The 14,367-nt window shown below is 40.4% G+C and overlaps 1 protein-coding gene across 2 annotated transcripts in view; it reads left to right on the top strand.

Annotated features, from left to right (window-relative positions):
* The first annotated feature begins 2,732 nt into the window (after positions 1-2,732).
* ITPRIP (inositol 1,4,5-trisphosphate receptor interacting protein) overlaps positions 2,733-14,367 on the top strand; it is a 28,240-nt gene continuing 16,605 nt past the window's right edge. Inside the window, exon 1 of one of the 2 annotated variants that reach the window (XM_051981361.1) lies at positions 2,733-3,290. The gene's annotated coding sequence lies outside the window, so the exon portion shown is untranslated. Of the gene's footprint in view, positions 3,291-10,482; positions 10,539-14,367 lie in introns of those variants that run through there. The other variant, XM_051981362.1, reaches the window with a different exon arrangement.

The following is a 14,367-nucleotide window of genomic DNA, read 5'->3' as shown; positions in this document are numbered from 1 at the left end:
ATCTTCGTGAGTTCAAATCTGGCTTCAGATACTCACTGAGCAAGTCACTTAAGGCTATCTGCCTCAGTTTCTCATCATAAAATGAGTTGAAGATGGAAATGGCAAATTATTCTAGTATCATTGCCAAGAAAACCCCAAATGGGATCTCAAAGACAACTGAAAATGATTGAACAACAACTAAAGCAAAATTCTGAGAGGGAAGGATGAGGGAAGAAAAGAGGAGCAAGATACTTTTTAATTTTCCAAAGCTTATTTGAATATTTTTATGCCTTCTAAAGTAGCCTGGTACAATTGTCAGTGCTGTAAAATTACCCATGTATATATCTTGTGAATAAAAATCTTTAATAATAAAATAAATAAATAAAGTAGCCTGGTAGTAGGTGGCTAAAAGCAACAGAATGACAGAACGATCTTGGTCTCTGGGAGACCTTAAGGATCACCACGTCCAGTTCCTTCATCTCATAGCTGAAGAAACTGAAATCCAAAGTTTCAGTATCCTATCCAATACACAGATATTAAGCAGCAGGACAAGGATTTGAATCCTGGTCCAAATCCAGCTTTTTTTTTTTTTTTTTTAAGTTCTGTATCAAAGTTCTACTATCAAAAATCCTGAGTTTTAGTCCCAACTCAGGTTCAGGTTCCCACTTACTAACATATATGACACTGAAATACTAGATGTTCCTAAGATCAAGTTTCTTTGTCTAGGGGGCTCTAAATACCTACCCTTCCTGACTATCAAAACTTAATGGGAATTTTTTATTTTTTCTTTTTTATTATTTGGGACTCAGGACCATTCCTCCTTGCAAATTTTCATTAACTAAAAGTCTGTCTTCTGTTAATATTAACCTTACCTGACCAAAATCTGCCTCATGAAAAAAAAAAAAAAAAAAAAAAGGAATGGCCATTTGACATTCTTTAAATAGAAGCCAAAGGGGAACCAAAGTGATTTTAGTTATCTGTTAGTTCCCCTAGCTAACTGCTAAAGGATTTCCCAGGTGCTAAGTCTTCTTGGTTATTTTTGTGACATGTAAATCTTCCTCTTCAATTAGCCTATTTATGAATCCTCTAAATGCAGTTAAATCTGTAATCTGACTTAATTTATCTTTTAGAGATTATTTGACAAATAATCTTAGGGGTTTTCTTAGGGATGTATGAGATTATGACTTTAGCTCAACTTTTGTGCCATTAAAGGAAGTATTGGAATTATGGCTCTATCTTTAATTTTTATGACCTAAGAGGAATGTACAAGGTTTCAAAATGTAAAAAATTTTACTTTAGTATATAATTTTGCCTCTAAGATTCACATTTTTCTAAGGCTTGAACCTATGCTTAAGCGTGACAATAAAATCTAGGTTTTTAACTGTATTGTGGAAAGAATATTTTGGCATCAACCACCTACCTCAGCAACCCAGAGAGGAACTAATTCTTCAACAGTAAATTAATATAATATTAGAGTTTAAAAGGGACCTTAGAGATCAGAAGATTTTGAGGTCAGAGGGATATCAGAAATCCGTGTCTTTCAACCTCCATTTTGCAAATAAGGAACCAGAAGCCCAGAGAAGTTTCTTTGAATTTACCAAGCATTTATCAAATACCTACATTTATTATTATCAAGTACTATGTACAAGACTCAGTGTTAGACCTGAAGGATATGAAAACAATCCATACCTGCAGAAGTTTGCTTTCTGAAAGGAGAGATGTATACAAAGTAAATGAAAAGTATTTTGGAGGAGAGGGAGATGTTGGAGAATACTAACAACTGGGTGGAGGATGAAGAAAAGCTTTGAAAAAAGCTTTGAAAGGAACTGGTAATTTTTTTTTAACGTAATATTTAAAATTGGAGAAGAAGAAGTAGAACTTTTCGGCCCACATACCAGGCTGTTCAAAGGCAAAGAGATGCAACGGGAACACCAAAAAGGTCAGGTTTTGACCAGATGATAATGTAAAGGGGAATTATGGGTTAAGTGACTTACCCACAATATCACATGTAACTAGCTAAGAGGAATTTGAGCCAGGTATTCTGATTCCACATCTAATGTACTTTCCACGACCTAGCCCAGCTCTTTCACTTTACAGATTGGGAAAATGAGGCTGAAAATCGAAATGATTTGCCCCAAGGATATTCGGCAAATCAGATGCAGAGCTAGCACTAGCTGATCCAGGCACCCTGCTGGTCCCATCCTAGAGGTCAGGGGCTGTTGCATGTCAAAGCTACACAAATGTCGGGTTGCCGCTTTTGATTTCTCTCTGTCTGTGTCTCTGTCTCTATCTCCCGCTTCTCTGTCTCTATGTGCGTGTGTTCATGTGTGTCGTTTTCATGTTGTCTCTAACACCCGATGAGCATCCCGAGGGCAGGGACGCTTGCCTTTCTTTGTGCCCCCAGATGTTATTTTAGCCCAGTGCCTGGGACACAGATGGTTAATAAATGCTCCTTGAGTGGCTGACCGCTGCTACTATTCACTCCATTTCTCCCAAGTGAGGGACCACTTGGAGCAGAAGAGGCTGCTCCACAAAGTAGTTTATGGAAGTAAATAGATCGCAAAAGGTTCTTTCCGAGGATCCCGGGTCCAGCGGCAGGAGCCCGGCTGCAGGGCTTCGCACGTAGCTGGGAGGAGGGCAGACGTTTCCCAAGGTTTAGGTTGGAAATATTTGGAAGGGAGGTGGGGAAGAGGCACCGCGTCTGTTCCGGTAGTCGCTACAGCAACTCCAAGCGGCTGCAACCCCTGGGCTGAAGGAGGGAGGGTGGTGCTTAATTAACCCTCTCCGTTCCGCGAGCAGGAACTGGTATTTATTTAAGGCAGTCTGCCCCGGCCGCCTCTCTCCCCGCACGCTCCTTTTAGATTGGGTGGCCACCCCCGCTTCGGCCGGGGTACACTTGCGCCCCAGCCGCGGGGAGATGTCCAGCTGCGGGTCCCTCGGCCAGTTCAGCCGCCCGGATTCTCCAGCCGGGGCAGTGCCTCCTTAAGCAGCGTCTACTAGGCTGAAAGTTGAGGCGGGGGTTTTGTTCTTATAAGGAGGGAAAAAAAGTTTCTCTGACATCCAGGAAATGAGCAACCCCTGAAGCCCATTAGGGCCAGGCTGATGGAGGCCAGAAGATCCGAGTCAGCAGAGCTGTCGCCGGCTCCTCGCAGCTCATTACACGGAGAAACGCCCGGCAGCAGTTAAACAGTTGTCACACCGAAGTTTCCGGCTCGCCGTAAACTTTTTGTGAACCCACCCACCCACTTTAGGGTGGGGGGAAAGTAGCGGGACAGGACCAGGTGGCGTACAAAAAAGTCGACTGCTTGCAGGTAAGTCCTGGAACCATTGTCTTGTATTTCTGTCTTTTTGTTACTCTAGACCTGTTTACACATTTCTTCAGGAGCGATAGAGAAATACTCTTGGTGGATGCCTGCCATGAAGAATGGAAGGGGAGAAGGAGCAAGGGAATTTGGGTTAGTTTGTAGTTATTTAGGAGGAAAGGAACTTAGAGGCTCATAGCAGCTAATTTCCTCATTGTACAGTCGAAGAAACTGAGACCCAGAACTAACAACTGACTTCCTAGTGATCATGTAACAAGGTGATGGCAAAACCAGTACTAGAACCAGGGCTCCCAGGCTACGGTTTTAAGCTGCCTTCCAGATCTCTTACTATTAAAAAAAAAAATGATTTTTAAGGCATTCTGTGGCACAGAGTATAGGGCTGAGTAAGCTGGACACCAAATGTAGTGGATGTGTGCTTTTTGTTCCTTCCTCCCTCTTTCTGCCATGCCGAGAAAGGATGCAGTTAAACTATCAAATCCGCTTTCGTTTTCCCACTCTGACTAGGCAGGGACACAACGGCTCCTGTTGCTGATATATTTTGAGACAAAGCTAACCTGAGATGGAACCTCCATCTTAGCCCCCTTTTCCAATTCTGTCATTTGATCTGAATGATAGGGTCTCAGGCTAAGCTGGTAAGTGAGCCTAGAGATCATGTGTGGTCCAGGGATTCCCCCAGAAGTGCCCAGATTCTTTTAAAGAGTCTGAGAAGTCAAAATAATTTTCATAATGGGACTGAGATATTTTCATTTCTAATATGACATTTATCAGTAGATAAAACCCATATCAACAAAAATGCTTTGGAGAGTTCTAGATACTTTTTTAAGAGTGCAAAAGGATCCAGAGACCAAAAAGTTTAAGAACTGATTATATGCCATATCCATTTTTTGTTATAAGACTGAGGAGTCTGAGGTATATAGAATTAAGTGATTTGTCCAAGATTACAAAGCTAGCTAATGGAAAAGCCAGTCTAGAATCTAAGTCTTTATTCTTTCTCCTTTATCTATCTCTGATAAGGAAAAAGTAGGGTTTCCTGGATCCCTGAAATCTTAGTGGGAAAGGGAACTTTTCCTTCTTCAGGTGAAAGATAGTTGCAGTCTGTGGCTTGTGAAGGTAGTGAAGCAATGAGATGGTGTCCACCATGCCCGGATGATGTTCTCATAGCTTCCTCTTTCTGAAGCTGTGAGAAGGACCCAACTGCTGTGTGCAAATTTTTCTGTTGACCAAAACTTCTTTTCCTGGATGATCAGCATCCTTTACCTTTCTCCACCCTCAATCCACAGAGCTATATACCTTCTTTGTGAATTTCAGCTCAGTATTCAGGGAAAAGGAGGACTCCCCAAGAGGAAAAAGGAGAAGAACCTACATAAGCATGACCCAAATCTTTCAGATGTAGGAAGCAGTTTGGTGGTTGGTACAGTGGGAAAATCTTTGGTTTTATAGGTAGAGCACTTGAGTTCAAATTCTGCTTTTGATCTTCATTAACTGGTCTTCCAGCTTTAGAGTTTATTATCCCAAAGAGAAAACAGATCCCTCCTTTCCTGATTTGGTTTCAAAGTACCAAAACTGAGGTGGTTCTGAGGCTAGAGAGTGCCTCGCACCCAGTTCCTCTTTCAGATCTAAAACTATACCTCATTTTGCTCTTCCTCTTCCTCTTTGTGATTTTGCTTGGAGTTTCTCACCTCCCAAGCAAATGCAAGTTACCTTCTTGCTGCCTTTTTCCTGAGAGAAGGTAGGCTGGGAAGATAGGGAAGGGGTATTCTGCCCCAGGGATTGCACTTCAAACTCTTGGCAGAATGTGGATCGTGCACACCCCTCAATAATAGCATAATGACCTGTTTAGTTAATGTATCCTTCTATCCATCTGTACAGCCATAGTGCTTTTTTGCCTCTCATTGCTTACTAATTCTCTGTGTGTGTGACTGCTTCAGGCAATGCTAGACTCATATTTTCCATGTGCATAGGATGACTACCATCTTCTTGAGCCTCTTACTGCGTAGGTACAAAGGGGATATTTCCTTTGAATGTCAGCCTACAGTTTGAATAATTTGAGAGAGGTAGTCATATCTAGCTTCTAGTTTATATGTGTGAAAACTTCTAAACTTTTAACTTCTTCCCCATGAACCAGATGCTTTTCACTTTTCAAAGCACTGTTTTTTGAAATAAAGAACATCTGGGTTAGTTTTGCTTTGGTCCTTTGGTACTCACTTCAAATGTGGGAAACAAGAGGAATCTCTAAACTAAGATATCTTTCAAAGATCCTGCTGATTTAAGGGTTTCATATAGGAATAAGGTCTTTTGATCCTAGCTCAAGAAAGTCAGGTATAGGAAAGTAAGTAGGGAGAAAAGCTCTGAGAGGACATTCTTTCAGCTGAAGACTGTGGAAAGTCTCCTACAGAATGAGCTTAACAGCAGAGAGGTCATCTCAGATCCATCTGGAGTAGACTTACATCAAGCTCCTACCCTTTAGGAAGGTCACTGACAAATTAGTTTGAGAGAATCACCATGGCAAAGGGATTTGAAACAATGTCATTTGAGAAATAGTTGAAAGCACTGAGAAGGTTTATTCTGGAGAAGAGAACTTGGGAGGTTTGTTAGGTAGGGGAGACATAGTCATTCTCTTCATGTATTTGAAGGTTTACCACAGAAGAAGGATTAGTTTTGTTCTGTATGGCTCTGGGACTGAAGAATTAGGACCTGTGAGTAATTTTTTTTCCTAAAAACTTACTATCTTAATTAGCTACTAGATTAATATTTTCTCTGTGTCTCAGTTTCATCATCTGTTAAACTAATGGAGAAAGGGTTGTACTAGATAAATCGTTCTTAACTTAGATTCCGTGGATAGATTTTAGAGGGTATATGAATTTGAATGGGGGGGAAAGTGCATCTTTATTTTCATTAACTTGTAACTGAAATTAAGTGTTTCATTCCGTTAAGAATATAGGCAACACAAACATTATTTAGAGGAGTCCATGAGCTTCTCCAGACTGCCAAAAGGGGTCCGTGGCAAAAAAGGTTAAGTAAGAACTCCTCTACAAGATATTCAATTGATCCTTCTAGGAAAAAGTTCTATTCCTTTGTTCAACAACGAAACAAGTTGTCTAGGAAAAATAATCAAAAGAAGATTGAGTGATCTGTCAGACTGTAGAAGGGATTCTAGCATTGGGTAGGAGGTTAGACAAGGTAACCAGATCTTTCCAACTGTAGGATTCTGTAATTCTAAATTTGTGTCTGGTTCCCCCACATTCCTGTGAGGAGAGTGTGGTAGAATAGCTTGAGCAAGAGAATATGTAGCATTGAGGGAAATTGAGGATTAGATTGGAAATGCCTGACTATTTGTTCTTCCTCAAATTGGACTCATTTGCTCCCTGAATCCAACACTGCCTAATGGGAAGCTTCTTGGGTTTGTGGAGGGAAGATGGTCTAGCCAGTGTACCAGTAGTCATGGCTTCCTAATTTCTCACAGGGATGTGGTTGCTGAAAAACTGATCTAGGCTAGGAAAACAGAAAGGCAATAGGAAAGACACTTTAATGTTTCCTTTAATAATAAAGAAAAGATCCTAAGGTTAGTACAAGGGGCAGGGTAGGTAACTGGTCTGACATCAGAAATGAGAGATAAAGTAACAGAGAAGCAAATAGCCCTTGGTGACAGCTCCTGACAAATACCTGGTGACTCCCCTTCTTAATTAGTGGGTGGCAAGAGGTAGCAAATCCAGTTTGGGGACTGGAATGGATCAAGGTAATGACTAAGTGTTGCCCGGGTGTGTCTAGAAGAAATGTGCTGCTTTATGCAGGGTTCAGGGCCCACAGCTGCCAGTGGGGAAAGGGTGGAGGGAAGGAAGGAGCTGGCAAAGAGTCCTTTAAACCAGGGCTTCTTCAGCTTTTTCCACTCTTGACCTCTTTTTGCCCAAGAAAGTTTTACATAATTCTGGGTATATTGCTCTGTAAAATAGGTGTACAAATCAAACATTTGCTGATAATAAATCATAATTTTGCAACCCTCACATTATTACAAGACCCCATTATAGGATTGTAACACATAGTTTAAGAAGCTGGGCTTCAAACTACCTTTTCTCCCAAAGTGAAAGCTGAAGAGCTGAAGACATGAAGTCCAGAATTGCCCTTGCACAGGACAAGTTAGTGAATACATCTGACTAGAACTGGGACATCTAATTATGAGTTCCTTTTTATGACAAGAAGCCCTATAGTTGATAGGATATTGGACCTGGATTTTAAAAGATCTTTCAGGTCTTGCCTTAGGATCTTACCTCCCTCACATTCTGAAGATCAAATGAGATTATATGTGCCTAGTACTTTGTCATCCTTAAAATGTTAAATAAAATGTGAGTTATTATCAAAATTATTTTGTGTGTTTAGATAAAATAAGGGATCACCTATTTAGGAAAAGGGGAATGCCTCACCTACTTGCAGAATCCAAAATCATTCTGACAGGGGACACAGCTTTGTATTCCAACGTGAGAGAGAAAGTTTGGGAGTGACAGCTATGACATGCTTTTCAATGCTCAGAGTTTGGAGTCAGCATACACTATTTCTTTGTGGTCTGGGGGGGAAAAATCACTTGATCTCTCTGTTTTCTTTTATTTCCTAATATTTAAAGGGGGAGATTGAGTTATATGACCTCTAATATCTATGTTCTATGAATGCATATCCTCCTAGGAAAGAAAGCATATAGTGATTTCATTTCATTTGCAGTCAAATATAAGGGACTAATACCAAATATTTCAAGAAGAGCAAATCTGGAGAAATCAGGACACTAAAGGTTTAAAATCAGGATGAGTGTGGGAAGGGGGTTCACAGAGGGTCCTGGTTTCTGAGCTTGGTCCCAGCACGTTGGCCAGACTTTGGGATAAAAGCCTAGCACATACAGGCCCAGAATTATTCTATGAGTTGCTGTTTTACAGTCATCAGCTACCAATCAAGGACAAAAGTGTAAATTTCTGACTCCAAAATGATGTTTTGGTTAGGAGCTGTACCCCTCCACGTCTTCCTTTGGTGAACCGGTGTGCTCAGTGATAACTTTTCTAGACCACAAAAGTCCCCTGCTTCTTAAGTAAACTATACCATGTATATGTGGGCACATGGTGTTTTGCACTTGATAAATATGTTAGGAGGTGCAGTGAGTAGAATAGTGAGTGGGCCAGGAGCCAGGAAGACTCAAAGTCCAAATCTGGCTTCAGACACTTCCCAACCATGTGATCCTGGACAAGTCACCTCACCCGTCTGCCTCAGTTTCCTCATCTGTACAGGAAAAGGAAATGACAAATCTCTCCAGTATTTTTGCCAAGGAAACCCCAAATGGAGTCATGAAGAGTTGGACAAGACTAAAAAATGACCAAACAACAACAAATATTGACTCAGTGTCAATACAGGACAAAAATGTCTGTCTGAAGGCAGCACTTGCAAGCACATTTGGGCTCCGGTATCATTATGCTGCTCTGTGGTTCCTCCCACAAAGCGGCTTCCATCCTCAATGTCTCCCTCTCCCATTCTATCCCTTTCTTATTCCTTAAAGCCTTCTCAGCCCCGTGACTGGGTAGCGACTAGAGGGAACTGTAATACATAGAGGGGCCCGGAGTCAGTAAAACCAAAAGTTGAATCCCACCTCAGATGCTCAGGATAAGACATGACTTTTAACTTCTATGTACTTCAATTTTCTCATGTAAAACAGGGAGAATAATAGCATCTACCTTACATGGTTGTTTTAAGGATCAAATGAGATACTATTTGTTAAATACTTAATAAATACTTGTTCCTCTCTCTCCCCCACAAAAAAAGTTTTTAATTTTCTCTAGGATTCAAATGCAGTGTTTCTTTCTGGTGTCAATTCTCTTCTAAATATTAAAAGCCTAATAGTGCAGATACATGTTGTCTTTATCATATCAGTGAGATTTATATAGTCTCAAGGTGGTTAAACTTGAGGTTATGAGGTATTTAAAACACTAATAGCTAAGATTCAGGCACTATAGTTCAAGCAGGCCAGCTAGAAACTGAAGGAGCCAGATAATGGTAAACCAGAAGGAAGAAACCCATAGCTTTCGTGCTCTCTCTCTCTCTCTGTCTCTTTGCAAGGCATAAGGATTAAGTGACTTGCTCAGGGTCATAAAACTAGTAATTTTTAAGCATATGAGGCTAGATTTGAACTCAGATCCTTATGACTCTACTGTACCACCTAGCTGGGTTCATAGCTCTTGCATCTGAAGGCTTCACTGGAGTGTCCAGGTCTGAGAGGCAGAGTCAGTACACATGAGCTGGGGGGGAGTGAGGTCTTTACGCATTTTTGTATCCTAAGCCTGTTTGGCAAGTCACTCTAGTGAAATCTATGAGGTCCTTCCCAGAATGTTTTAAAATGCATTAAATACTTAAGATTACAATAGAAACCAATTAAAATTATATAAAGCATTTGTTAAATGTTTATTGTAAAAATATATTGTATTAAAATAGTTTATCAAAATATTTTTAAAAGTCTATGAACATCCAGTTATGAGTCTTAGCTTAAGGCTTTCTCTGATGTCTGCAGTCACACTAGTTAGGACATAGCTATAATTATAATTGGCCTGTGAGTTACCAAATGATTTCTATGACCTTTTTTAGGGGAACGAGAGCTGCTTATTGCTGACCATTCCCAAGCCTTCTCTGTATAGTTAAGGGAGCCCAGAGGGATTTTCTGTGTCCATGGATCTTAAGGTCTGAGTACCTCCTTATTGCTATCATCCTCTGAAGTTTGGGAAAAGGAAGCCAGTTACAGGATTTTAAGAGTTCTAGAATGGTGGCGAGGGTGCTATTTCAAGTGGGTTTGTTTAGCAGTAAGCACAATTCTGCCAGTCATAAAATTTGTTTCTTTTAGGCTTGAAAAATTCACAGGAAGAGTTAAGTTTTAGGAATGATTTATAACAGAAATGCAAATTTAAAAGGAATTGTGAGGATACTTTTCTTTTGTGGGGGATTGGGCAAGTTATTTGGAACTAGACAGAAGTTAATCAGATCATTAAGTCTCTTCTGGTGGATTGTCAAACATCTCCAAATGCATCTGGGCAGCGACAATCTCCACTTGGCCATGTAGTCCTCTCTCCAACTGCTTCTATCCTGATCTATGACATCACTAGAATAGTAACAGTCCAGGTGTGTCATCACTGTTGCCAAGGGCAATATCAGTACAACAAGGCAAGATGCTCAGAAGACACCATCTAAGATTTGATTGGCATGAAAGCACGTCCCAAAGTGAGGATATTCAAAGACCTTACCCTCCTAGAGTTCCCTGGGATTTCATCAGGGAGTATGATTGGCGTAGATAACCAGTCTGTTGGTAGAGCCACTTGGATGGAACAGGGGAACAAGGGAGTAGCATCCAGGGTCATTAAGCCTTATACCTTTCTCTCTCACAGGCCTTTTTGAGGCTGGGAACAAGGAGGAGGCAAAGGGAAGCTTTAGAAGTCTCAGCTGACTTCAGTTGGAAGCTACCTTTGTTGCTGCCACCAGTGTGTTCTGGGTATGGCAGAAGGAAAGAGGAACTCTGGGGTTCCCACAGGGTTCTTCAAACTGTGGCTTGTGTGTATGGAGTGAAACATGGCTCCAGGTTAGTCTTGGTCATGCATCTACCTACCCTTACCTTTAATCTCCCACTCCCTTACTCTGCAGAACAGTGGTAAGAATATTGGACAAGAAATGAGGAGACCCAGATTCTCATTATGGCTCAGCAACTACTACTTACTTCTTAGTCTCAGCCTCTTCATCTATAAATGGAAGAAGAGATGGGAATGGGAATAGAGCTGATCAAGAGGAACTCTAGTTCCTTTTACTTTTAATAGTCTGTGATTCTTAATTCTGACTCTGTCCCCAAGGGTATTACAGACATTGCTTTAAATAAGGAAACTCATGTTTTTAGTTATAGTTCTACCTGGGAGGATCCTTAAGAAAATGTAGGATTAGGGAGATCGCTTTGAAAGGCAAGGCAGTATGGGATAATCTGGAAAATGCAAGACTTCAAAGCCCGTTCTTGCTATTGAATAACTCTATGTGCCTCGGTTTCCTCACCTGTAAAATGAGAGAACTGAAGTCCCACCAGTTCTATTTCTGTGATCCTATAATTTTTTGAAGTTACACTAGGGACTGCAACCTTGTCCTCCTTTCCACTTATGAAAGTTTGGAATTGGATGAACCCCAAGGCTATTCACATATAAGAAATGTGATATTCTTCACTTAGTTGGGAGGTAACTCTGTCTGAATTGTGATGGGTCATTCTTGCTGTGTCCCCTTAATTGCTTCTGTTACTCAGAATGTGGACAGAGCCAAAGAATGAAACATTTGGCTTTAACCAGAAGATTGCAAATAGAACTTCCTATCTAGAAATGTGATGAGAAGCTAGAATAGGTTTGAGAAGGAAGATGTGGTAATCTTTTTTCTCTCTGATGATACTTGCATCTGGAGTGCAAAGCTTGGTGACAGAAGGACCTGTTTTCAATCCTGCCCCTTTTGAAATTTACTGGACAAGTCTTAGGGTCAGAAGGACCTGGTTTTCAGTCCTGCCCCATTTGACATTTATTGACATTAACATATAACTTCTTCATCTGTAAAATACAAACAAATACTTACTTTGAAGTTGTTGTATAGGGACAGATGAAATTAGGGTACTTTGTAAATGACAGATCTTTTAAGAGACATAATGTTAGCAATTAATATTAATTACATTTTTGAAATATATTACATTTGAAATTTTGAAATATTAAATACATTTTTGAAAGATTAATTACATTTTTGAAATAGATTTTGAAACCTGCTTTGAGGCAGGGGTTGAAGCTAAAAGATCAAGTGCCTTCCGCTTTGGCGTAGCATTAGATTTTATGAAAAAATAATGAAAAAAGATATAATAGATAAAGTGCTGAGCCTGGAGTCAGGAAGACATCTTCTTGAGTTCAAATTCAGGTTAAGATATTTATTAAGGATGTGACCCTGGGCAAGTCACTTAATCCTGTTTACCTCAGTTTCCTCAATTTTAAAATGAGCTAGAGAAGGAAATGGCAAGCCACTCATGGTATCTTTGCTAAGAAAATCCCAAATGAGTTCATAAAAAGTCAGACATGACTGAACAACAATCATAAAAATTTCCCTGGATACAGTTGCCTGAGTTATATATAAACATAGCTCTGGGTAAAGATGGAAGTCAGACTTATATGCTATAAAGAGTAGAGATTTATGAATGATGCTTCTATTTACAAGTGTCTTCTCAAAGCTAATTATTCAAGTGGTATTTCTGCTTTGATTATGACCCTTTGCATGGCAAGGGTATTTACAGATTATATCTTAATCCTTTGTGTAGAAAGATAAAGCAATTTTGAGACAAAGATGAGAGAGAAACTAATTATTATCCTCATTTTCATGCCCCTAAGACTGTTCCCACTCTTTCCCATGATTCATTGTATGATGTCAAGCAGATGGGTTTCAATTGTCAAGCAGATGGGACTCAATTTCCCCATCTTTTTTTGGTGGGATAATTTCCCATCTTTTAAATAGAGCTAATAACAGTCACCACCAGAGTACTTTGAGATCCTCGGATGAAAGTCGCTAGATAAATATAAAGCACATAATTATTGAAACATCTAAGCCACAGATGAATAATACAGAGTGACTGGAATGTGTGGCCTGGAAAGGGGGTCTAGAGTTTCTTTCAAATTTGGCTTCCAAGCTGCCTTGGGCTATGCTGATTTATCTCTCTGCTTTTGCCTTTCTCTTTAGCTGTCTGCTTCTGATTTCTCTATTCTAAACCAACTTCAGATAGGGAAGCAGGAAAGGAAAGGGAGAAGGAGAGAGGAGGAGGAGAAGGGGAGAAAGGGAGAAAAGGGGAAGAGCAGAACAGAAAAGGGAGGAAAGAAGAAGAAAGGGAGGGCTAGGGGAGAATATCTTGCAGTTTGGGACCCATCCAGAGGCTGAGAGCAAATGTGCTTATAACTGGCTGTCCTTTTGGGAATGTGCTTCATTAGCCTTCTATCCAGGGAGGGTAGAAAAAGAGCTGGAAGTCCTCGGCCATGGATTTATGAAAGTGGCCTTTGTTCTCTCACTTCTTTGTTCCACAGTCACTGAGAATGCAGGGCTTCTGCAGACCCAAATTAAATGGAAACTGTGTGGTGGGAGTCACTCAGCATTATCCATTTGTGAGCTTCACAATATGTCTTGTATCACCATATACCTCCTGCCCTTAGATACACACACACACAAACACACACCCCTCCTACCCTCCCTCTACAACATCCAAAATAATCTATGACCTTTTCCCCTGATTGATCTTTGTAGCCAAAGAAAGAAGGACCATTTTTGGAAAGTCCAGAGAGCAGAGTCCTCAACAGCATAACCTCCTCTACCTCCCTGCCTCTCAGAAACTCTCACAGTCTCTCAACCATTTTGGTCACACATTTCTTACTTATTCACTTACTCAACTCTGGTGTCATTCCAACTTTGGTGTGGATGCCCTGTGGCTTACAGAAAAGAGCATTAGACTTAAGAGGCAACAAGAGCTGGATTTTGAATTCTGGCTTCAGACTCTTAACAATTGAATGACACAAGACAAGTCACTTCACTTCTCTGAAGTTTGAGCTCCTCTTCTATAAAAACAGCACTTCTAGCATTGTTTAATCATATAAAATTTTATCATCTGTGATAAAATATTATATGATAAAATGTTTCATCATCTAATGTTTGGAAAGCCATTTGTAAACCTTAGGATCTCGTAAATATCAGCTGTTTTCACTAATCATCCTTTCCCTGTTCCTGACTCAGTAATACTCTCATTGACACTAGATGGTAAGTTTATTTAAGGGCAGAAATCAAATCTGTTTCTTCATGAGGAACCACTTCTTTCTACCTCCCAGGGAGTATGACACAGAGCCTTGTACGCAGTAGTTGTTGTTTAATCATGTCTGACTCTTTCAAGATCCCATTTGAGGTTTTCTTGGCAAAGATACCCAAGTGATTTGCCGTTTCCGTCTCCAACTCATTTTACAGCCGAGGAAACTGAAACAAACAGGGTTAAGTGACTTGCCCAGAGTCACAAAACTGA

The sequence above is a fragment of the Antechinus flavipes genome, chromosome 2 (assembly GCF_016432865.1).
Source record: "Antechinus flavipes isolate AdamAnt ecotype Samford, QLD, Australia chromosome 2, AdamAnt_v2, whole genome shotgun sequence".
NCBI classification, from domain to species: Eukaryota; Metazoa; Chordata; class Mammalia; order Dasyuromorphia; family Dasyuridae; genus Antechinus; species Antechinus flavipes.
Note: the sequence above shows the minus strand (reverse complement) of the source record. Positions and strands in the feature narration are given on the sequence as shown.